Raw genomic sequence first — 23422 nt, forward strand, 5'->3', positions numbered from 1 at the left:
ATGAACAGACACAGCAGTGCAATGTATGATCAAAGTAATTCCACCAAAAGAGAAGTTTTAAGTGTTCACAGTTTCTGTTGCTGTATAATAACAAATATTCACAAAGGAAAACGGTGAGCTAAATGGCTGTGCTGGAAAAACAAGGGTTAATTATAACAGCCAGTCATTAATGGAATGGGTGAGACTTCAGCTAACCCTTTGGGTTTGGAGGGGGGAGTGAAACACTTGCATAGACTATAGTGTGATTTATAGAATGCTTCCAGCTGTAGAGTCTCAGAACTTTTTTCAAAGTGGCTAACTCCAGGCTCTTTTACCTTTGAGGACTTATCTTCATCTCCTAAAACCAGACGGGGTGCAGGTCAAATAAAATCAGGTTGACAAGTGCTATTTTAAGAGTATGGATTTAGACCGATTATTTCATGTTCGATCTGGGGCAGCTGTGGTAGTGTAACATCTCTGACTGCTGTAATTGCCTGCATTTTTATTATAAATGTAATGCTGATGGAAGGAAGAGGGAATGCCGCTGCCTGCCTATCTTTTAGGGAGTTTTGTTGAGTGCGATGGTGAGCACACTTGAGAAAGTGAAAGTGTGAAACCAAACTGTGTTTCGTCGTCGACTTGAAACCTAATTTGTGCCCGGCTGCGCGCCAGCTGCGATGTTTGGACAAGGACAAGTGAGCGAGCCAGGGGATGGGGCCTGGACGGGTAGGGCATTGGCCTTTTATATACTTGTCTTAAACCCGGCAGGCCCTATATCGAGATTGTGACGCCACGGCGGGCCCCGGCGGACGTGGCGGCTACTACTACTACTAGGCCAGGCACTCGCATTCAGTGTGAAACTGAATGAATCATAAAATCCTTAGTAATAATCGTATCTCTTATGGAGCCGCCGGAGGTGAGCTGCCTCCCTCCATGCCGGTGATCTTAGTTACAACCGGATCGTCACGCCACCCAAAAGAAAATACAATGTTGGTTTTGGCACAGCCTATTTATCAGTATATTGGAATAGTTAGTTAGCTTAGCTACTAGTAATGTAAGTTAGGTGTTAACTGCTTAACTTCTTACCGTTACTCGTGGTGGACCGGCCGGCAGGGACACACACTGGCTGCACTGCCTTTGCTCAGTTTAATAACTGATTAGTATGATTTAGCGGTGGCCTGGAGCTGCTTGCTCCAGACAGTCACAGTACTGTACTACTGGCTGATTGATGCGGTGATGCCTGCACAGGCTGGCTGCCCAACGTTGTCATAGGTCGGAACGGGCTGATCTCAACAACGTAGTCGAGGATGGCTCGTGGTGAGCTGCGGTGGTTATGCTGGGGCGTGGCCATGTGAAAAACATTTGCGCACGCTACCGCGCGCTGCTCACATAGCACATACCCCCTTCAGAAGAACCAAAATCCAGCCCACCCAAATAAATCAGTGTGTGTGTGTCCCGGGGCCCGCCCACCGGCAACACTGCAACAGTCAACTCAACACTGAACTAAGGGCCGTGGCGGCCTGATCAACATATATATTAATTTATGAATCTTCTCTTGGGCTCAGGCAGCCTCACTGCCTCAGGGCAGGCTAAGCAGTTTGATTAAGAAGTCTCACAGGCAGCCGCAACACTGTTAACCGCCTTCACTCACACTCGAGAGACGTGAACACGGTGCGGCTGCACCGAGCAAGTAAGGTACATTTTAAAAGACATCAATGTGTGATGTGCGCAGCAGATGTGTAGACCCGGCCCTGATAATTAAATGCCGGTGCTAAGCACCGGAAAGCACCAGCACAAATTAAGCACTGGTCTAACCCCTGAGGTGTGGTACTTGGCAGGGCTGCAATATCATACATGCAAATGGACCCGTTACAGGCGTGAGACTCCTGATGTTTGAAGGCCAAAATATCTTGTTTCTAGCTGAAATTGCATCTGCGTCAGTACTAATCAATGTGGAAACAAAAATGTTGGAATGTATGCAATATTATTCTACAGTTCTTTGCTACACAAATTCATGTCCATTCCCACACCATCTACTTTTAATACTTCACATTACAATATAACAATATTTTAAAGTCAGACCTATTGGCATTGCATGCTTGTTTTTAGGTTGACCATATTAAGTCTAGAGATAAACGCCAGTGCAGGGTCACTTTGTGGTGCTAGGAGGGACGATCATTGCCTGCTGTATTGCTAATATAGCCAATCGTGGAAAGGGAGGCAACTGGAGGACACAACAGGCCAAAAATGGTAATTTTATCTGGCGTCAGCATTAATTAGTTTGTGGTCAAGCACCCAAATTCATGTTATTTTAATACAGTTTAAGCAATGCTTTCATTTTTCGTTCACTTGCAACCAATAGAGGGATTACCTTTCGGTAAATTCACTGTCGCACAACGCTAAGATGGCCGATACATTTACAACAAAAAATCAGATACCTATCTCTAGTCGGCGACTAAGCTGTAGATGCCTCGTGACGTAATTTCCTTTCAGTTTCCATACCTACACATACACAAATGTAGGACATCACTTCCTGTTGTACGAAGACTAGTACGTTAATTACTTTAGTTCCAGTTCCTTCGCTCTTTAAACGGTAAGAAGCGGCAGATGTTTCACGAGGGCGCGCCGCGGTGGCATATGTCGCCGCCTTCACTGTTCCATGATCTCTACCTTCTGCATGAATGCGCCTCCGCCAATTTATCAGTGCGCATGTTCAAGCGTCGCCCTTCACTAAACAAGTTCCACGACTCTTTGCAAAGACACGAAGCCTGTATAGTACTCTGTAAATTCGTACATTGCTTCCTCTGCCGGGCGCCTTGTACAGCTCGATCCTATCCCTTCACAAAAACCCTGCATTACGCTATCTCGGTATTTAACTCCCTGTGGAGTTACCCCTCCCCGTTTCTTGGGTCGGGGTCCAACTCCTGCGCTGCTCTCACCGGTAGGTGGTTGAGCAGCGAAATGCTCCAGAATGAAGCCTGACTGACTTAGGTAGAGAGGCCCAGTTGGAACCTCTAGCCCATAAAGAGCCGAGCTCTCATATGGGTCCTGCCCGCCTCCCTCCCTCACTGTAACTTCCAGTGCTGCCGACTCTGAAACTGGGGAGACAGGCTTAATTGTCTCGGCGTTAGCTCGGCATCCTGTGATTCTGGGCAAATAATATAATCTCCCCTTGACTATAAACATTAAAGTGATCTTGTGTAAATGGAACTAGTGCTCACATTATAAAGTGCTCCATGTTTGCGCCATCTAAAAACTGCATACAAATGTAATAGTCATAACATAAGGAAAGGAATAAATATACTCGTTTACTGGCTGATTTGTAAAATGTGAAATCAGAATAAATTGCAGCTTCTCTACTTAAATTGTATGATCTTTGCCTGCTATTTTATTTCACCAAACGATTTAATAGAACTATAATGTTGCTCTGTAGTAATCTGGGCCATGTACAAGGTTTACATGACACCGGCCTTGTCTCTGTTTTAAAACACTCACTTTTAATAGATACCTCTCAGTGCAGTGCTATAATGTGACATGTTAATGTCAAAGCTTCCACATGTTTAATTATTGAATTTTGGAAAGTCTTCATCATAGTGTACCTTACGTTTGTTGCATGAATTTTGTTTGTGCACATCGCGCTTCCTGGAAGAAGCTATCTGCTACAGGGAGATTTTAAACAAATCCTTTTGTGTCGCTTATGCTGTTTAGTTTAGCCGCTTTTCCCCCGTTGTGAACAACTGTTTAGTATTTTAAAATAACTGTCCTCGCCTCCTTACCTGGGTCCTAACTCCACGGAACGCTCTCTTGCACAGCGGTATTACGCCGCAAGCACCGCCATTGGGGCGGGCCGGTCCCCGCGCTTTGATTACTAGGGGCGTCATCTTGGGTGGGGTGGAGTGAGACTCTTCAGCTGTTTGCTGAAGCCTGTCACGCGGACTGGCTAGAGGCCGTCCTCCTGGGCCTTACTTAATTCGGGTAGGTGGAGAAGCTCACCCTCTGTCTGAATTTTGTTTGTGCACATCGCGCTTCCTGGAAGAAGCTATCTGCTACAGGGAGATTTTAAACAAATCCTTTTGTGTCGCTTATGCTGTTTAGTTTAGCCGCTTTTCCCCCGTTGTGAACAACTGTTTAGTATTTTAAAATAACTGTCCTCGCCTCCTTACCTGGGTCCTAACTCCACGGAACGCTCTCTTGCACAGCGGTATTACGCCGCAAGCACCGCCATTAGGGCGGGCCGGTCCCCGCGCTTTGATTACTAGGGGCGTCATCTTGGGTGGGGTGGAGTGAGACTCTTCAGCTATTTGCTGAAGCCTGTCACGCGGACTGGCTAGAGGCCGTCCTCCTGGGCCTTACTTAATTCGGGTAGGTGGAGAAGCTCACCCTCTGTCTGAATTTTGTTTGTGCACATCGCGCTTCCTGGAAGAAGCTATCTGCTACAGGGAGATTTTAAACAAATCCTTTTGTGTCGCTTATGCTGTTTAGTTTAGCCGCTTTTCCCCCGTTGTGAACAACTGTTTAGTATTTTAAAATAACTGTCCTCGCCTCCTTACCTGGGTCCTAACTCCACGGAACGCTCTCTTGCACAGCGGTATTACGCCGCAAGCACCGCCATTAGGGCGGGCCGGTCCCCGCGCTTTGATTACTAGGGGCGTCATCTTGGGTGGGGTGGAGTGAGACTCTTCAGCTATTTGCTGAAGCCTGTCACGCGGACTCGCTAGAGCCCTTTATTAAATAATGGAAACGACGCGCAGCGTGTACGCGCATCGTGGGCGCCGGAGTCACGCCAGAGTCCAGCCCGTCTGCGCCCGTCCGCGCTGAGGACGCGCAGGACGCCTGGACTCTGGACTCTGCTGATGCTACATCTTCTCTGCACAGCTATTCCCGTCAGGAAATGCTGCGACTGAAACCCCGTAGATCTGGATGTATGCATTCTTTGGAACCAGACAACCTACTCCTCCCTTTAAGTTGTGGCTGCTTCCCTATCTCCAGGCCTTCCAATCCCCTACGTAGTTCTTCTCTCGGGTCCCCTGGTGCCATTGGGCCCATAACTATGATAGCAGAAGGTATTCTGGTAAATGCCCGCTCTCTTGTTAAAAACAAGATCATGTTTAGGGAAATGGTCTTAGATAGAAATCCGACCCTAGTGTTCATCACTGAAACTTGGGCCAAAGATTCCTCTGGCCCCGATCTAATCGAAGCGGTCCCTGAAGGGTACTGTCTGGCTAGACTTGATAGACAGGGTCGAGTGGGAGGTGGTATAGCGATCCTCCATAAAGACCACCTTCAATGTCATACTTCATCTATTCTGGACTCCCCGGACTCTTTTCAAGCCCTTCATTTTTCCATCAGGGAAGCACAGTGTCCTCTCTTTCAAGGAATTTTATTATACCGACCACCAGGTCCCCGGACTGATTTTACCCTTAAACTTCTTCAGGCTCTGGAACCATACTTTGGCCGAGAAAACTTTTCCATTCTGGGTGATTTTAATTACCACCTAGAACAACAGGACACTCCAGATACCTCAGGACTTATTGAGGCTCTGGCTTCCTGTGGGCTTACGCAGCGCGTCAGCAGTGCCACTCATCGGGCAGGCCATACGCTGGATGGTATTTTCTCTAATGACGGTCGCATAACCACTAAGGACCCAGTGCATCTATCCTGGTCCGATCATTTTGCAGTTCCATTCCATCTGGAATATCTGCGGAGAAATGATAGAAAAAAAGGGAACCATGCAACGGTTACGGCTAGAAATCTTAGGGACATTACCAGCCATTCTTTTGCGCCCTGGACTGCTAGCCTTTCCATTAAAGGCAAGGATAATGTACAGACTGCAGTTGGTCATTTCGAACGAGTTGTAACTGAAGCTATGAATGAGCTAGCTCCTATACAGACCCGACGCCGAGCAAGGAAGAGACCCTCGGCTCCATGGTTTTCCGACTCCCTTAGACTCCTTAGGCAAGAAGTAAGGAGGAAGGAAAGGCTTTGGCACTCCAGCTGGGATTTTAAGAATAAAGAGGCCCACAAATTCCTTGTCAGGAGATATAAGGCCGAGATCGTGCAGGCGAAACAAGATTACTTTGTTTCCCTGACAACCTCGCTGTCCTCGCCGAAGGAGCTTTTTACAATTGTCGACTCGTTAGTCACACTACAATCCCCGGACCCTGTGATTCCTTCGCAGGATTTATGTGATAAGATTGCCTCATTCTTCCACACTAAAATATCTGATATCCATCTAGCTCTTGAGAAGCAAAGAGCTTGTATTAGTGTGCCCACCTCCCTGGTCTTACCGAAGGTACCTGCCCTCGATGCCTCCCCTCTGGACATCCTGGATTCTTTTCCACCGCTAGAATTGCAGGATCTTGAAGCACTGCTTAAAAAGATCAAATCTGGTTCCCCTTTGGATACTTGCCCTCTGAAAGTCATCAAGCAGTGTGGGGAGTCCCTTCTACCACCATTGCTAGATATTATGAACCTAGCAATAAGAGATGGTGTCTTCCCCTTGGAATGGAAGAAAGCAGTAATCAAACCCCTGCTAAAGAAGGCCTCCCTGGATCCGGAAGTCCTGAAAAACTTCCGACCAATTTCGCTGCTTCCCGCCCCTGCGAAGATGCTTGAGATACATCTAAATAAGCATCTCGCTGCTTTCGTAGAAAGCTCGGGCTGCCTTGACTCTTCTCAGCATGGATTCAGGAGGGAACACAGCACCGAGTCGGCCCTCACTGTCGTGTTTGATAACATCCGCTCGACAGTGGATAGAGGCCAGACCACCCTCCTGGTCCTGCTAGACCTAACTGCCGCCTTTGACACCCTCTCTCCCTCAGTTCTTTCATCTCGTCTGAGGGATGTGGGGGTGAGGGACGCAGCTTTGGACCTTCTAACTTCCTTCCTTACTGGGAGGGAACAGAGAGTCAAGATGGGTGAGTTCCTATCTCCATCCCAGTCTGTGCTATGTGGGGTCCCACAGGGGTCGGCTCTCAGTCCGACCTTATTTAACATCTACGTGACCCCACTGGCCAGACTCATAAGAACTTTCGGGATGGAGGTAGTCTCCTATGCTGATGACACTCAAATACTCGTCTCTCTCTCCCATTCAGATGTGCAGACCGCCTCCAAATTTAGATCATGTATGGAGGCGGTTGGTCACTGGATGATACAGAACTCCCTTAAACTGAATGGAGAGAAGACTGAGGTGATGGTGTTTGGCGGGAACGAAAACATCTGGTCTTCTAGCTGGTGGCCTGACTCACTTGGAGTGTGCCCCTCCCCCACTTTATCCGCAAAGAATCTTGGGGTGATGGTAGATCCTGCCCTGGATATGAGCAGACAGGTGAGTAGGACCATCTCCACCTGTTGGGGCCTTATCCATACCCTGCGAAGGATCAGGAAATATCTTTCTGCGCAGTCCAGAAAACAAATAGCCGTCGCGCTCATCAGCTCTCGTCTGGACTACTGCAATGCGCTGTATGCGGGGCTTAATAAGACCCTCGTGCAGCGCTTGCAGGTGGTCCAGAATGCCGCGGCCAGATTTGTCTTGGATGTTCCAAGCCGCTCATCGGCCACTTTGGCCAGAAAAACGTTGCATTGGCTCCCGGTAGAGTACCGAGTACGCTTCAAGGTCCTGTGTATGACATACAGGGCTATTGCCAGAAACTGTGTCTCTGGAGTAGGCTCTATCATTTCTCCCTACATTCCTGGAAGGAATCTGCGTTCCTCCGGGAAAATGCTTTTGTCAGTCCCTCGGGTGCGAAGAGCAAGATGGGGTGGTAGGGCTTTTTCCACTCTAGCTCCGAAATGGTGGAATGATCTTCCCCTGGATCTAAGGTCCTTACCCTCCCTGCAGACTTTCCGCGGGGCCTTAAAAACTCGTCTTTTTCTGAAAGCCTATGTGTAAAGATGATTGATTTAGACTTTCGATATTATTGTTAGGCGCCTTGATACCTGCGGGTTATTGTTTTTGCGCAATATAAATTTTTATCAATCATGATTTACATAGCAAACATTTCCAGGGCTCCACGCCTGTAGGGGCGTTAAGATCTGAGCAAGACCCTTGGCTTGGCTCAGCTCTCCCTGTTAATTTGTTGGCACGCCCCCCCCTCTACTCAGGCGCGCAACACCCATTGGGCTCATGGGGCTTCAGCCCCTCCCGTCGTGTGTCTCAGCCCGGGCTGACACGTCTTCGCGGGCTGGCGAGCATCTATTTGCAGCCGCATCCGAGCACTTAACAGGTCTTTAAAAGACCATTAATTGTAAGTTAGGCTTTTGTTGTGTGTTCACCCATTCTTACAGCCACTCTGTCTGTGGTTGGAAGAATTAGCCCCCCCCCCGAAATATTTTGCAGCCCCCCCCCCCGAAATTTGGCTCTAGTTGCCCGCCTGCCTCTACTGCCAAGTTGTCGATACCACGCTGGCCAGCTCCTGCTTTATATCTGATTACATGGGTTAATTTGATCGTTGTTATTCCGGTTATAACCAGTGCTTCAAATGGAGAGACATTTCAAATGTGAGGCTACTGGTACGCCCCCATCAGAAATATCTGTCCATTTACCGTGCTGCAAATCTCAGCTTTATGAGCGCGTCTGACTGAAGGGATTTACCTTGCTGTAGATGTTGCACTTTGGTTTTCAGTTCGCAGCAATATATGTCAAACTATGGGAAAATAATACCTTCTGCTTCCCTTATTCCTATCCATCCTTATCATTTCACCTGTTTCTCTTGCATACTTTGAGTGCAACCACATGGCTTTTTCTAACACTTGCTAAAAAGGGTTTCCCTTGTTCAATAATGTGCAGTGCTTAAAGTAGGATCAAAAACACTTAGGGCCATATGTAGGTAGCCAAATTGCGATCACAAATTCAGAAATTCACAGAATTTCAGCGTTTGCGATCGCAATTTGAGCAGTATGCTATGTAGCACACAAAAACTCAAATGCAAAATAAGGAATCGCAAAATTTGCGATTCTTTATTTTGCAAATGCATTTAAGGAATCCCAAATTGCGATTCCTTAAATGCAATGTAGGAAGCACCCAAGTTGTGCGATTTTGGCTTAAGGAATCGCAAGTTAATACTAACTTCAGATTGGTTGTAATTTGCGATTTCTTTGAAAAATTCACTTTTTTGCATTTTTCAAAGTGCCATGTGGTGCACATACATGCCCTTAGCGCATGTATGTGTGCCACATGTGCACACATGTTTATTTCAGGGGTGCAAAAGGGTGTCCTATTGACACCCTTGCAACCCTGAAATTGAATTCTCAATTTGCGATTCTCTAATTGAGAATAGCAAATTGAGTCTGTCTTCCCATTCATTCCTATGGGTCTTCTAGCCCATAGGAATGAATGGGAAGGTAGTCCTTATTTGCGAATCGCAATTTGCGATTCGCAAATATTGAATATGTGGGATTCGCAAAATATTTTGCTAATCTTACCTACATTGCTTTTTGCAAATTCTCTAATTGCGATTCCCTAAAAATCGCAATTTGAGAATCGCAAAATACATTTTACCTACATATGGCCCATAGAGATCTCTAAAAGGGGTGTCGCAAAAGAAGCATACTAGGAATACTTTTCGAGAGGCATAACTCATGTGATTAACAGTGTAGCTTAAACTTGTAAACTAAAAGCTCTTGCTTCCCACAGCAGGCCACCTGAGGAGTTTTTTTGACTCCTCTTTGAGTTTTCTACTATTGTATCCAGACATGCCACACAACAACGAACATCTACACCTTAAACAAGCCAGATATATTGGCTTTGCCAATCCCTGTAATCAGCATTATGAGTAACAACAATGGTTTTGTTGTGAATAGTAAAAATTTTAAATATTTCAGTTCTGAAAGTATGAGTCTGAATTAAACATTACCTAGGTCAGCAGAGTGAGAGTGAACTTCTGAGTGTCTCAATCACTCCTGTCCCACCTCTTCACACCATTTGTCTTTGCAGTCCTTTACTCGGTCACTTGGGCCCTACACCTCTCTGAAATCCGCTATCTGCATTTCTCTCACGTAGTCTTTCATCTTCAGCACCATCTTCCCATTGTCACCTGCTTTTGCTTCCTTGTATGTCCTTGAGTTCACCATCCCTTGGACACACATGCTCAAAACCCACCAACTCACCTGTAAGCATTGTATATCCTTTTCCCATGGCACTGTCTATATTTCAACATCTGCGTACCTCCTTCAATCACTTTCCTGCATTTACATTTGGCATATAATTGATTCTCTCTCTGCAGCGAAGCTAAGAATTGGATTTATATGTAGTCTGCACCCCTTTGTGACCCACTGACAGGCCCTGCAAGAAACTTGGATTGCCTTCAGCTACAGAACCCTCAGCTGTCCAATGCCATAACCCCCTACCCACAATCTAAACTCACCCAAACACCTGGGGGTGGCTCGATTTAAAGAATACTTTATACAAGATACACTTGTTGCAATATCTTAAAAAAAAAAATACTCTTAGGGAATGCTAGATAGACTAAAACATGTGAAAAGTAACAGGTTTTGCATTACTGTCATTGTTGAGAAATCTATTTGTATTTTTGCCTGTATTGTTAAGGACTTCTGTTTTTAATTTCTGGGACCTGGCAGGACTCCTCTCACCTAAAACTCTGAATTTGCTTTTAAATAGGTTTACCTATACAACTCTGATGGTCATTTTTTTACTTGCAGGGTGGAACATTGCTCTTACCCTTCAATGGGTACTCAGTCGAAGAGTGGGATGGATTTTATACTTTCGTGTATCCTCGCCTTTATTGTTTCAAATTGCTTTATATACATTAAGCATGATGTTAACAGCTAATAGCTATCTTAGTGATAATGCTGCTAACCCTAACCAGAAATGGAGACAGGTGTGCCAGATAATTGACTAAATAGCATTATCTTTAGAATTTTGCTTACATGGGCTGAATATTTATCATATATCTTCATGATCCTGTTATTTATTCCTCGTCCTACTACTTGCCTATTGACTTGTCACCTTTTCCCCCTGAATGTAGGTGACCCAAGTCAAAAACAAAAATCAGAACTTTCTCATTCTTAACCCCTTCTCCCTTCTTTCCCTTTTTCCAAAGTCCAGGCTATATAAGTATGAACTACCTGTTCCACGTAAACATAATTAGAATTGAAGTGACACAAAAAGAGTGAGGGAGGGTTGACTACGACAGTAAAGGAATATTGCAGTAATGAAGATACCAAATAAGTAAAAGGTTCTAGTTTTTGAGCATGTACTATAGCAGCCTGCCTTGCCCAAAATGGGTGATGAAATCATCTCTCCTGATTTTATAATGCTCATCGAGTTAATTCAAAAAACCAGGGTGTAAAACACAGTAAAATAACTTGGAAATACAATTAAAAGCTTGCTTGTACCAGCTGTACTAGAAGTACTGTTGAAAGCTCACCTGCATCAAAGTACAGGAAACCCTTCTCCCACATATGCATCCTATAGTGTAACAGCCCTGTAACAATCAAAGTTAGATGCCTCTCCAAGTAGGACTCCTACATCAAACACAGTCGCATCTCCGCCTCTAAGTGCTCGCTTTGTAACTTGTTCCTAAGTAATCATATAGTCATGATTCTCAATCCTTCCAACCTTGCTCTGAATAAGGTCGTCTGCCACGCCCCAATTGATGTGACTTCCCATAGATCACACATTATCCGCTGCATGCTAATAAACACCAGATCACTTAATTGAGTATCATCGTTGGATTAATTCCGCAGTAAATGTATTAACGCTGGAAAAAGGCCAAAAAATATGTAGAACCCCTCCTTCTGAGCCTTAGTCCTCTGAAGAACTTAGACTCCCCAAAAAATCTGCCGCAGTCAAAAACGCAGGTGGAGACTAGATCATGATACCACAGAGAAAGAAACGTATAAATGCACTTTTGCTACATAAAAAGAAATGATTCAAAAGAAAAAACTCGATTTTTCATGCATAAGATCGAGGTATCCAAAATTTCTTCTAAGGAGTTGTTTGCCATGGTAAAAAAAACTAGCCAACCTTCCTGATAAAAAGCACACCATGGCCAGTCAGTCCTTTTGTAATGCGTTTGCCTCCTTCTTTAAAGCCAAAGTTAAAGACGTGTACAACACCTTCTTGGCCAATAAGTGGCAACCCTCTCTTTCTCCAGTTGGAAAGAGGTAATTTCAATGTGCTTAAGCCATGTAATGAATTTGAATTTTATTTTTTATTTATATTGCACAGTTACTTAAAACCATTTGCAATACAACTCACATACAATTAAAAGAAAGTTGGAACAACCATTACAAAAAACATTTACATACAGCACTATCAAAACATAGTAAAAGGATAAATACATACATTAGTAAAACGACGAAGATTGCCAGTTAACATTTTTGCAAAATTTCATATGAGTACTAAAATGTAATAGTTAAAATGACGTCTTCACCGACTGGTTGCTGGAGACAAATTATTTAGTAAACCAGATTGACTTTCATATTGCCTGGCCCCTCTTCTTCCATAAGCCTAATTTGGAGCTCAGCCACGTATCTCCCAAACCTGGCCAAGCCTGACAGTAGAATGCAGGAAAAGAGTACCGAGACGGCTTCTTTTACTGTCCGAACCCCGTTACACAGCCATATTTGTTTTAAAAGGTTCTGACGGGGCTGAAGCATACCGAGACAACAACAAATCAAGTGTAGCAGAGATTCATGTTTGAAGTTGCAGATTTTCCATCTGATTTTGTGTTCAAGGGACTTCCACCCAGGGTTTAATTCTTTAATTGGGAGGGGCACTAATCTGGCCCATGTAATGTTTTTGCGTGCTTTCCTTCCTAGAGCTTGATTAAAATAGTGCTGGATTTTATGCCCTACATATGATGTTAACAGCCCTGGTGGACCTCTTCCTGTTACATATTCCGCTAGGTCATTTATATGCGACAGTTGGAAACATTGTTTATTAAGTGACCAGATAGTTTATCGACCCTTCCTGCTAATTTTCAATTGCCAAACCCAACATTTCCACTGCTTTTTCCCTGTAACCTTGCCACGGGTTGAATTCCCCCCCATAGATTGGCTTCAGCATGCTCTTTAAGCTTCCGGCTGGGGCTGTTAAAACTTGAGAGTAGTACTTTGCGGGCATTCCCAAGCATTCCTTACTTTGTTGCTTCAGTCGGAATTCCAAACGAATTAGGCTGTTGCGGGTATATTTAGGGAGTTTGAAAATGCATTTGTAGGCCAGGCATTGTGCTTTGTCCAACATTGCTTCCATTTTGCCTGGAAATGCCTGCTGTGCATAGCCTGCAGTTGCCCTAATTTTAGCTTGTATTACTTTTCTGATAGGGGCTGTCGTTGGACTACGCATTAACTCATTTTAGTTTGCATAGCGAAAAAGTTGTTGACTGTGCTCTGGCCTTCATTTTGTGCAGATGTAATGTTGCTTTACCCGTTTCACTTAGTCAGCACCCGAGGTAGTTGTACGATCTCATGGTATTGATGATTTCTTTGCCCACATGCCATTTCAGTAAAGCTTTTTTGGAAAATGGCAGAAAATAACTACTTTCGTTTTTTGAGCGTTTATTATAAGCTCATTTCTTTCATTATACTTATTGAGGGTGTCTAGGTCCCTTTGTAGCCCGATTTTTGTGTGGTAGATTACCACTAAGTCGTCTGCATATTGTAATATTTGCAGTTTGTTGGTCCAGATTTTCGGGGTTAAAAGACTGGCATTATAAACCTTCCTCAGGTCAGCGGTGTATAGATTAAACAGTGTGGGGGCAAGTACACATCCCTGTTTTAATCCGCGATTTGTCAGGCACTTCTTCTTTGTGGTGTTATCTGCTAACTTCACTTTGATCCAGGTGTTGCTTTATAATGAAATAATAGCATTGAGGAGACCTACTGGGATATGCCAATCATGCAATTTATCCCAAAGCTTATGTCAGGGTACCCCGTCAAAGGCAGCTGAGTAGTCAACAAAGCATGCAAAAACTGTTTTTTTATTTTTGCCGTTTGCTTGCTTAAATACGACATGGCCACGATCTTATCAGTTGTGGAGCAGCCTTTACGAAATCTGGTCTGATAGTGGGGGAGGATTTCGTTCTCTTTAATACATGTATTTAGTTCATTCAGTAAGGTGCTAGCATAGGCTTTTCCTTCAGTGTCCAAGAGGGCAATGAATCTATAATTTTTTGGATCTGTATTGTCTCCTCTCTTGAAAATTGGATGTAAAAAAAAACCTCGCCACGAGTCAGGCACTTTTGCTTTCAGTCTACATTCGATGAACAGTTTAGATACATTTTTCCCCAATATACTGGATGTTCTCTAAAGATAGCTCCTGGAAGACCATTGGGCCCGGGTGCCCCGTCTTTTCTTATCCTTTGGGTCTCGGCTAGAAGCGCGCGAAGCGCGTTCTCGCCAGAGAACTATAGTAGTCGGCTCAGCCGACAACGAGTGGAGACAAGAGCTGGCCACGCGCGCAGCATTGTCAATGGCAGAGGCGGTTTCAGATGCGCGCTTTTGGATTGGGTCACGCGCGTGAGCTTGTAACGTAGACAGCTCACGCGCGCGACCCAATCCCAAGGCACGCGTCGGAATCTTCCTCTGCCATGATGGTGCCCTGTCCGCTCGTGCTCCGCGCGTTCTACGCGCCACTGCCAGAGGAGCTTCGCAGAGACACTGGGAAACAGCAGCGAAGCAGCTGAGAGAGTATGAGAGCCGCCCCGTAATGCTACCGGGAAATGTAGTTCAGCGCCGCCAGCTGGCTGCAGGTGAAAAACTGCAGGATCCACAATCGCACTACAAGTCCGGGCATGCTGAGCGGCCCAGGAGCGCAGACACATGCACACGGGGGAGGAGAGGACACGGCATCGCGGCTGATGCGGCACAGGGGGAAGGAAACTCCAAGGAGCACAACAAGGGGTTGTGTGCAGCTGTGAAGGACCCTGGGCTCTTCCTTAGGTTACTACTGCTGCCTTACGCCGTGCGTTACTATGCCCCTCTCACACATACTGAGTACTACCTCACACTTACTTATTGATACTGCCCTGCTGCATTAGAGTATTGTTAAAACTGCCTAATCCAGGATATTTGTACTAACCAGCACCTAGGTCATAAGTAATGAAGCCACGGTATTAATGTTGGTTTACGCCAAGTTATTAACGCCACTACGCCTGTTTATCATAAAAAGTAAAATGCATATATTGACCTGTAGCGGGTATTTTTAACACTATTTGCGCCGCATCATTAATCCAACTTTGAAAAGGGATGGTTTATAGTGCCACAAACCCCCCGCATTACCGCTGCCTTTCCTTAGCGCGTTAATGCTGCTCTTTGGCGAAGTTGTTACTCATGTGTTCCACTTAACTATCGATAGTTACACCTCGACCGGAGCATCAATACTGCACTGTGGTTTGCCAGCAGGCAAACTAACATCCAGCGGCTGAAAATACCACGTTACAGTTAAGTGCTTAGGTACAATTCACAAAGACATTGCTATATAGCTCACAGGCGCAGGGGTTCACGGGGAGGACAGAGGGATCCCGGCAGACTCTGTTGTCTTAAGAGAAGCGGAATTCCCTCCCTCCCCTCTGTTGTCGCCGCCATTCCGCAGCACTCTTTCTGGTGAAAAGGAGCACTGTGCTTCCCGTTAAAGAGCGTCGTCACCAAATCATGAATTTCTTACATTTTGAAATGCAAATGACAATCATAACTGAGACAACATGCGCTGGTATGCGTTTAGAGACAGTATACATTAAAAATGAAATACGTGATAATTGGCTCACAGCTGTTATTATTCACACAGCTCTGATGATGCACCTCAGGCATGGGCTCACAGCTGTTATTATTCACACAGCTCTGATGATGCACCTCAGGCACGGGGCTGACGCAGTTATTATTCACACAGCTCTGATGATGCACCTCAGACCCGGGCTGACGCAGTTATTATTCCCACAGCTCTGATGATGCACCCCAGGCAGGGGCTCACAGCTGTTATTATTCGCACAGCTCTGATAATGCACCTCAGGCACGGGACTGACGCAGTTATTATTCACACAGCTCTGATGATGCACCTCAGGCACGGGCTGGCGCAGTTATTATTCACACAGCTCTGATGATGCACCTCAGGCAGGGGCTCACAGCTGTTATTATTCACACAGCTCTGATGATGCACCCCAGGCACGGGGCTGACGCAGTTATTATTCACACAGCTGTGATGATGCACCTCAGGCACGGGCTGACACAGTTATTATTCACACAGCTCTGATGATGCATCTCAGACAGGGGCTCACAGCTGTTATTATTCACACAGCTCTGATGCACCTCAGGCACGGGGCTGACGCAGTTATTATTCACACAGCTCTGATGATGCACCTCGGGCACGGGCTCACAGCTGTTATTATTCACTCAGCTTGGATGATGCACCTCGGGCAGGGGCTCACAGCTGTTATTATTCACACAGCTCTGATGCGCTCTCTAATACTCTTTACTAATAACTCTCTCCTACTCACTATCAACTTCTCACTTTACTACTTACTCTGTGTGTGGGTGCTAATGCAATAGGTCTCGCATATGCAAGCGATGAAGCTATTGCCAATGTAAATGACAATGCCATTTATTTATGATTTAGGATACTGGACTGCACAATCTTCTGCTATCTTGTGAAAGTGTGGGGCTCCATCAATTAGTTAGGGACTCAGCTCACAGAGCAGGACACCGACTTGACCTTATTTTTTCAGTCCCACAGCTAGTACATCTGGATGAAATCTTGCCCATGGGTTGGACTGACCATTCCCTTCCTAAATTCCATATTAACAGTAAGGGGGTCAGAACGCCGGTACACGGCACCACCTCTGAATTCATGTATAGAGACTGGAGAGCCCTTGACAGGCTGAGAACCACTGACGCTGTGTTCCAAGTGGATGACAGCTTCTCTCCGGACTGTCCAGTCGATGATAATTATGAGGCTTTATGTCTCAGGATTACCACGAGAGTGGACTCTCTTGCTCCACAAAAATATTGCAAGCATAAGGGCAGAGTGTCGTCTCCATGGTTTAACGACTCTTTAAAGGCTCTAAAACGTGCCTGTAAACAGGCGGAAAGGAAATGGAGGCAAGGTTACAGTGATGCCAACAAGCTACTCTGGAAAAATAAACTTTCCGAATATAAATCTTTGATCCATAAAACTAAATCTGATTATTTTTGCTCCACAATATGCAGAGCCGCGAACAGCTCCAAAAGCATTTTTCAGATTTTGAATAGCCTTACTCACCCTGACTGCTCTAAAACTTCGACCCTTCCCACACAGGCCCTCTGTGACAACCTGGCTCTGTTTTTTAACGAAAAAATAGCAGCCATCATTCGTAATCTGAACATCTCCCCCACACCGATCAGCCCCCCTGCTCTGGGTAAGGCACATTAGACATCGGAGCTGCGAATCCAGGCTGGCAGCTTGAGGATTGTCTGCTGGAGCTCCCCCCTATTTCTGAGACAGACTTTGACAGACTGGCTCGCGGTATTTCATCTGGATCTCCTCTGGACCCTATCCCCCACAAAATCTGGACGGCCTCTGGTGAGGAACTCTTCCCCACTCTCTGCAGGATCTGCAACCAATCTCTGCGTAGCGGCTCAGTCCCTGCTTCTTGGAAGCAGACCCTTGTTTCGCCACTGCTAAAAAACCCTCCCTAAATCCTGAGTGTCTACAGAATTATAGACCTATCTCCCTGCTACCATTCCTGGCAAAAATTGCTGAGCGCTAGGTGAGCTCATGTCTCTCCAAACATTTGGAGCAGTACCATTTCCTCGACGAAATTCAATTTGGTTTCCGCCCAGCCCACGGCACCGAAACAGCCCTTCTTACCGCCATGGAGGACCTTCGAATGCGTGCGGACAGGGGTCAGGCAGTAGCTTTGATTCTGCTGGACCTGTCTGCCGCATTCGATACGGTCAATCATGAGATTCTGTTGGAGAGACTGAGGGAGGCCGGGGTAGGTGGCACTGCCCTGCATTGGTTTCGCTCCTTCCTGTGGGACAGGAAGCAAGCTGTGTCCCTTCCTCCGTTTCAATCGGCTTTTTCCCCAGTATCTCACGGGGTGCCCCAAGGCTCGTCCATTAGCCCGATTTTATTTAACGTATATCTTAAACCATTGATTACGTTGATATAGTCTCATAGGCTAGAGGCGATCAATTACGCCGACGACACTCAACTCATCCTCTCTTGGGAGGGTGAGGAATCGATCCCTTTGGAATCCTTTCATGACTGTCTACGAGACACAGCTGGCTGGCTACACAACAACTCACTACAGTTCAACACCTCCAAAACCGAGGTTCTGTTCTGTGCAGGAAGTCGGATCCCTCGCCCTTTCCCGGTGGATTTTTGGCCCCCTGAATCCTCGGAAAAACCCCAACCGGTCACCACTGTCCGCAATCTTATGATGGACAATAAACTTAGCATGGAAGCCCAGGTTGCAAAAACAGTATCCACGTGCTCCGCCCTCATTCGTTCCCTACGTAAGATCCTGCCACTACTTCCCTTACAGGCCCGGGCTTTAACAGTCAGGTGTACTATTCTTAGTCGCCTCGACTATGGCAATGCGCTGCTACTCGAGTCTCCAGCCACACTGTTAGACAGACTCCAAAGAGTACAATCTGCCGCTGCTAAATTAGCCCTTGGTTGGCCTAGGAGAGCATCGGCCACTGCGGCGATGGCCGAACTACACTGGCTCCCGTTGAAACAACGAGTGGCTTTCAAGTCCCTCTGTCTGGTGTTCAAAGCCCTACAGGTACTTGGGCCCACCTCTCTACAAGCCTTGTTTGATTGGTACCTTCCAACCAGAGCCCTTCGCTCTACAACGGCTTGCCTTGTAAAAGTACCAAGATTCAAAAAAGTTAGGTCCGGAGGCAGATCTTTCAGAGTTGCGGCTGCTAAACTATGGAACAGCTTGCCCCTAGACATCCGTCAAACGAAAGAACTCCTCCCTTTCAGGAAATGGGTCAAAACCTGGCTGTTTCCTAAAGGTTAACCTCCCAGCCACTAATCTGCTGTCCCCGTGCTTCCCCCTTCAGGAGTTACCTCAGCGCCAGGATGCCTGTAAGGCGACAGCCGCGCTATACAAATGTTTTAAATAAATAAATAAATAAATAATACAAAAAAAATCATGAGCAATGCCAATAGCTCTACCTTTAATGCTGCCGAGACTATTGCATTGTAAATGCTTGTTATTACTTGTTTGACTGCGGTACAATCTTGATCTTTACCCAAGGATTCCACTGGGGCCTCCTCATCTGTGTCTGCACTATACGAGGGACAGACCTCGGAGCTTTCAGGGTCTACTGCTTTTTCACTATAGATTGTAGCGACGTGTCTCAGCCAGGCATCTGCGTGAACAGAGTTACGCCTATCTACTTTACCTTTCTCCAGGTTTGCTATGAATTGCCAAAGCTGGCGTTGTTTATATGGTTTTGAGAGCTCATGTATTGTTACCCAATCTTTCTCTAATTTATCTTGTTTAAGTGACCATAGCAAATGTCTGCGCTTTTTAGATAAGTCTTTACACCTCTCCCTTATGTCTTTAGTTCCTGCAATTTTATGTGCTCTTTTTGCCCTATTTTGCTTACGTATTATTGTGGTTAGTTTTATGTTGTTATGTCTAAGTCGTGAGGTGTACATTGTAGTTCCATGTAGGTGAATTTATGGGTATTAACAAGTTTAGCTTTTAGAGCTCCATTCCACCTTGTCCAATTTTCCATACTCGGTTGATTTCCAGGATATTTCTCTTTGCACTCTTGTTTTTCTTTCTAAACGTTAAACAGCCTTGCTTGGTGCTTATTCCATTTTAGCCTTCAAACTAGTGTGTGTTATTCAATCCCTGTTGAGTGGGATACTACAGCTGCTTGTTCCCTCTGTGTAATGCCAGAGTTTAGTTCCACCTGCAACAATTTATGGTCACTAGTTTCATGTGTTTTGACTTCAAAGTTGACAATTTTCTGAATGAACAGGTTGCATAAAAAGATGTAATCAATTGTGGAACAGTTCTTAAATGTAGCAGTACCAGAGTGCTTGAAATCCAGACTTTTCCAGGTTTCACTGGCGGACTTTAAGTCATGATTTTGTAAAAAATTAGTTGAAAACTCTTTCAGAGCTGGTTAGACCCAATCTGTCATTCTTATATGTTCCCAGGTGGGGCAGATTGAAGTCTTCTACAATCACTTTAGCCGACAGCACATTAGAGTGTAACATTTCCTTTATTAAGGTTATGATATTTTTAGTAGCATCCAATTGTTTCTGACCGTATGCGTTTAGGTATAGGTTTATAACTAGGATTGGGGCACTATCATCTCTGTCCCTTTCTCCCTGTATTTCGAGTGCCTGTAACACATCTGACTCGATTTTGACCCTTTTTACTGTTATCTGTTTAGAAGTTTTATGTAAATCGAGATACCCCCCGAAGGTCTACCAATCCGATTGTGTTTGGTTGCTAGTTTGTGAAAGCCGGCATAGCCTTCGAGGTGTACATAATCTGTGGCCCAGGTCTCTTGTAGGCATACAATGTCTCCTTCCTGCAGTATTTTTGTGGCTGTTTCTTGTTTAAGTGCTTTACGTATTCCTGCCACATTCCAAGAGATGATTTTGAGGTTGGAAAGTGATTTATGATTAATGTAAGGTGTACTGGACGTTTCTGATGTTATCGGTTTTGCAATGGGTGGCCCTTGTTGATTCCATAGGGTGTCTAATGTGCTTGAGCCATATAATTTATCTCAGTGTCCATCTTAAGAATGTTCGGCTGAAAATATCTCAGCAAATTCTTTTTTCCTTTTCTCAAATAACTCAGGTCCAGAGACACCTCAATACTTTTAAATTTGGCTCCCCACTTGATCCATGGTCACTTAAAATAATCCAGTTGGTTCCAGCGATCACAGCCTGTCACTTAACCAACATTTTGTATCTCATGTTCAGATCTGGCTATTTTCACTAGCAATGGAAAAGAGCCTCAATTCCCCCTCGCCCCCTCCTGCAAAAACCCAACCTCAATACTTCAGATCCCAATAACTAAAGACCTATTTCTCGCTTCTCTTTCCCCTGCGAAAATTGTACAAAAGGTCATTAATCTTGCACTAACTGCCTTTATTAACAAGAATGACCTTTTAGATCCAACACAGTTTGGGTTCAGAAGTGGGCACAGCACAGAGAGGCTCTGATTGAGGCTTCTGAAGAAGTCAGATACTCGCTTGATAAACGCTGGAATGCTGCTCTGATTCTGTTAGACTTGTCAGAGGCATTCAATACAGTCAATCATAATTTACTGATTGACCGCATCCATTCCTTAGGAATCAGGGGATTGGCGCTTGCCCTGTTGCAATCTTTCCTATTGGAGTGAGAGCAATTTGTCGCGCTGGACAAATTTATATCACCTCCTTTCTCGCTACCATGCAGGGTGCCACAGGGCTCCTCCTTAAGCCCTACCCGTTTTAATCTTTAAGTTACCCCTCTAGGCAATCTCATGAAAAGCTTTGGCTTATCTGTGATATCCTATGCCGACGTCACTCAGATTATCATCTCAGTGGTGAGTAACCCTAAGTACACAGCAGCCAGATTCCACAACGACATGCTACCGGGTAGCAGTTGGATGAGTGAAAACTGCTTGAAATACTGAAGTACTCCTGTTTGGCAAGAACACGTCCGTCTGGTCTCCCAGCTGGTGGCCACAGGAATTGGGTACCCTACCCACACCTGTAACAAAAGTGAAGAAACTAGGATTTTTTTCTATAATACTCTTTCGTTTAAAAATCAGATCAATGCTATTACATCTTCTTTCTTCACCCTGAAACTACTAAGGGAAGTGTTCCCATGTATTCCTCATGAGCTACAGAAAACAGTAGTACGAGCTCTTGTGCTGTCTAAATTAGACTACTGTAATGCTCTCTTTATCAACCAGCAAAAAATACTATTGAACAAACTTCAGATTTTACAGAATGCAGAAGTCCGTCTCTTAATGTGGTTTCCCAGACACCATCATCATCAGAAATCAAGTCATTGCATGGCTTATCACCCGAAAGGGTATCCAGGCGCTGTGCTTCAGGTATCAGTTGAAGAGCAAGGTCTTGTGTCCCGCCCTGAAGTGGGTCAGCGAGGGCGAGGTGCAGAGGTGGAGGGCGTTCCAGGAATTGGTAGCAAGGTGGGATAAGGAGCGTCCTCTGGAGCGGCAGCATTGGAAGTGTGGTATCTGTGCGCGGGCAAGGCGTGCGGAGTGGAGGTGTAGGAAAGTGCTTTTTTGACATGGTTAGCACCCACTTTTTGCCTGGAACATGATGAGGCTTTGACTGAAATTGCACTGGGTCCCTGCTAATTAGGTTCACAGGGCCAGAACATTTCCCCAAAATTGTACCATTTCTCCACATTTGGCACAACCTAAGACCTCTGTAACCCCTTGTAAGTGGTACTTAGGGTATTGGCATAAGGAGAATCTCTCATTGGATGGTTGTTGTTTCAAATCAGGCCGGAGGAACAGACCATGAACCCAATAATAGCACTGTAATAAGAGGGTAACAGTGGGTATGGGAGAAATTAAGCCCCAGTAGGCTCGTGTGTAAATGAGGCCTGCACAGGAGCACCCCATCACTTAATAATCAGGAGTTGCAGTGGCTGGTATCAGGGTAGTCTTGAAAGGACTGCGAAGAAGAACCTAGGTAATCACTCAGTGGCCGATCTTTGGCGAAAGTGTGACTACAGGACGGCACTACTCGCCAGAACCGCATGACCCTTGGCATTAAAAACTAGATGGAAACACCTCTGGACAGAAGACCAAGACAGGTGAGAGCTTTAGGCCTCACAAGTGTGCATGGTGTGAGTGTACAAAAGAGTAGAGATATAAAAAAACACAGCCCTGACGAAGGCCCCATGGCTCTTGGAGTGGGCCGAAACATGTTGCACAGAGGGTATAATTGAATGGTTATATTCAATAAAACCCCACAACCGTGCGATTTTATCCATACCCCAGGTACCCTCAAAATAAAGAAGAATCTTTGGGTATATCTAGAGGTATTTTTAAATTAATCACCCTTCTGGATCCCTGCTTGTCCAGTTTGACTTTATCTAAGAACTCCCATTCCATCTATGGCTCAGTCCACCCTGTTGGTACCACCTTACCAGGTTGTGAAGAGGCGCCACTGATGAAGCATGTCACGATAAGTGAGTGAGGGGTGTATTCCAATTTCTTTGGATGTTGCAGAGGTGCGAACATACATCCTGAAACATAGAGGTTCCTACTCTCTTTTCTGTTGAAATTCTATAAGCACATCAGTTGTTTTTGTGTATGAGGATCATCTTGAAAGGACCCCAATGCGATCCATTAAACCCTGTTCAGCATGCATTTGCATCCTTGTTCTTGCTCTTTGCTGTGACTGTTGTCTGTTCACGCAACCACCACCTGTCCTTCCACAAAAAGAAAAATAAGCTCTTGTCGCCCGGTCATCGTTCTCTGCCGGTGGTCTCAGTTCTCTG

The 23422-nt window shown here is 45.4% G+C and overlaps 1 protein-coding gene across 2 annotated transcripts in view; it reads left to right on the forward strand.

The window, feature by feature from the left end:
* Positions 1 to 2461: 2461 nt before the first annotated feature.
* The window catches only part of CEP15 (centrosomal protein 15), a 97703-nt gene continuing 76742 nt past the window's right edge, over positions 2462 to 23422 (forward strand). The window contains exon 1 of one of the 2 annotated variants that reach the window (XM_078661523.1): positions 2462 to 2572. The gene's annotated coding sequence lies outside the window, so the exon portion shown is untranslated. The remainder of the gene's footprint in view (positions 2573 to 23422) is intronic. The other variant, XM_078661524.1, reaches the window with a different exon arrangement.

This window comes from Lissotriton helveticus, chromosome 9 (genome assembly GCF_964261635.1).
Source record: "Lissotriton helveticus chromosome 9, aLisHel1.1, whole genome shotgun sequence".
Lineage (NCBI taxonomy): Eukaryota > Metazoa > Chordata > Amphibia > Caudata > Salamandridae > Lissotriton > Lissotriton helveticus.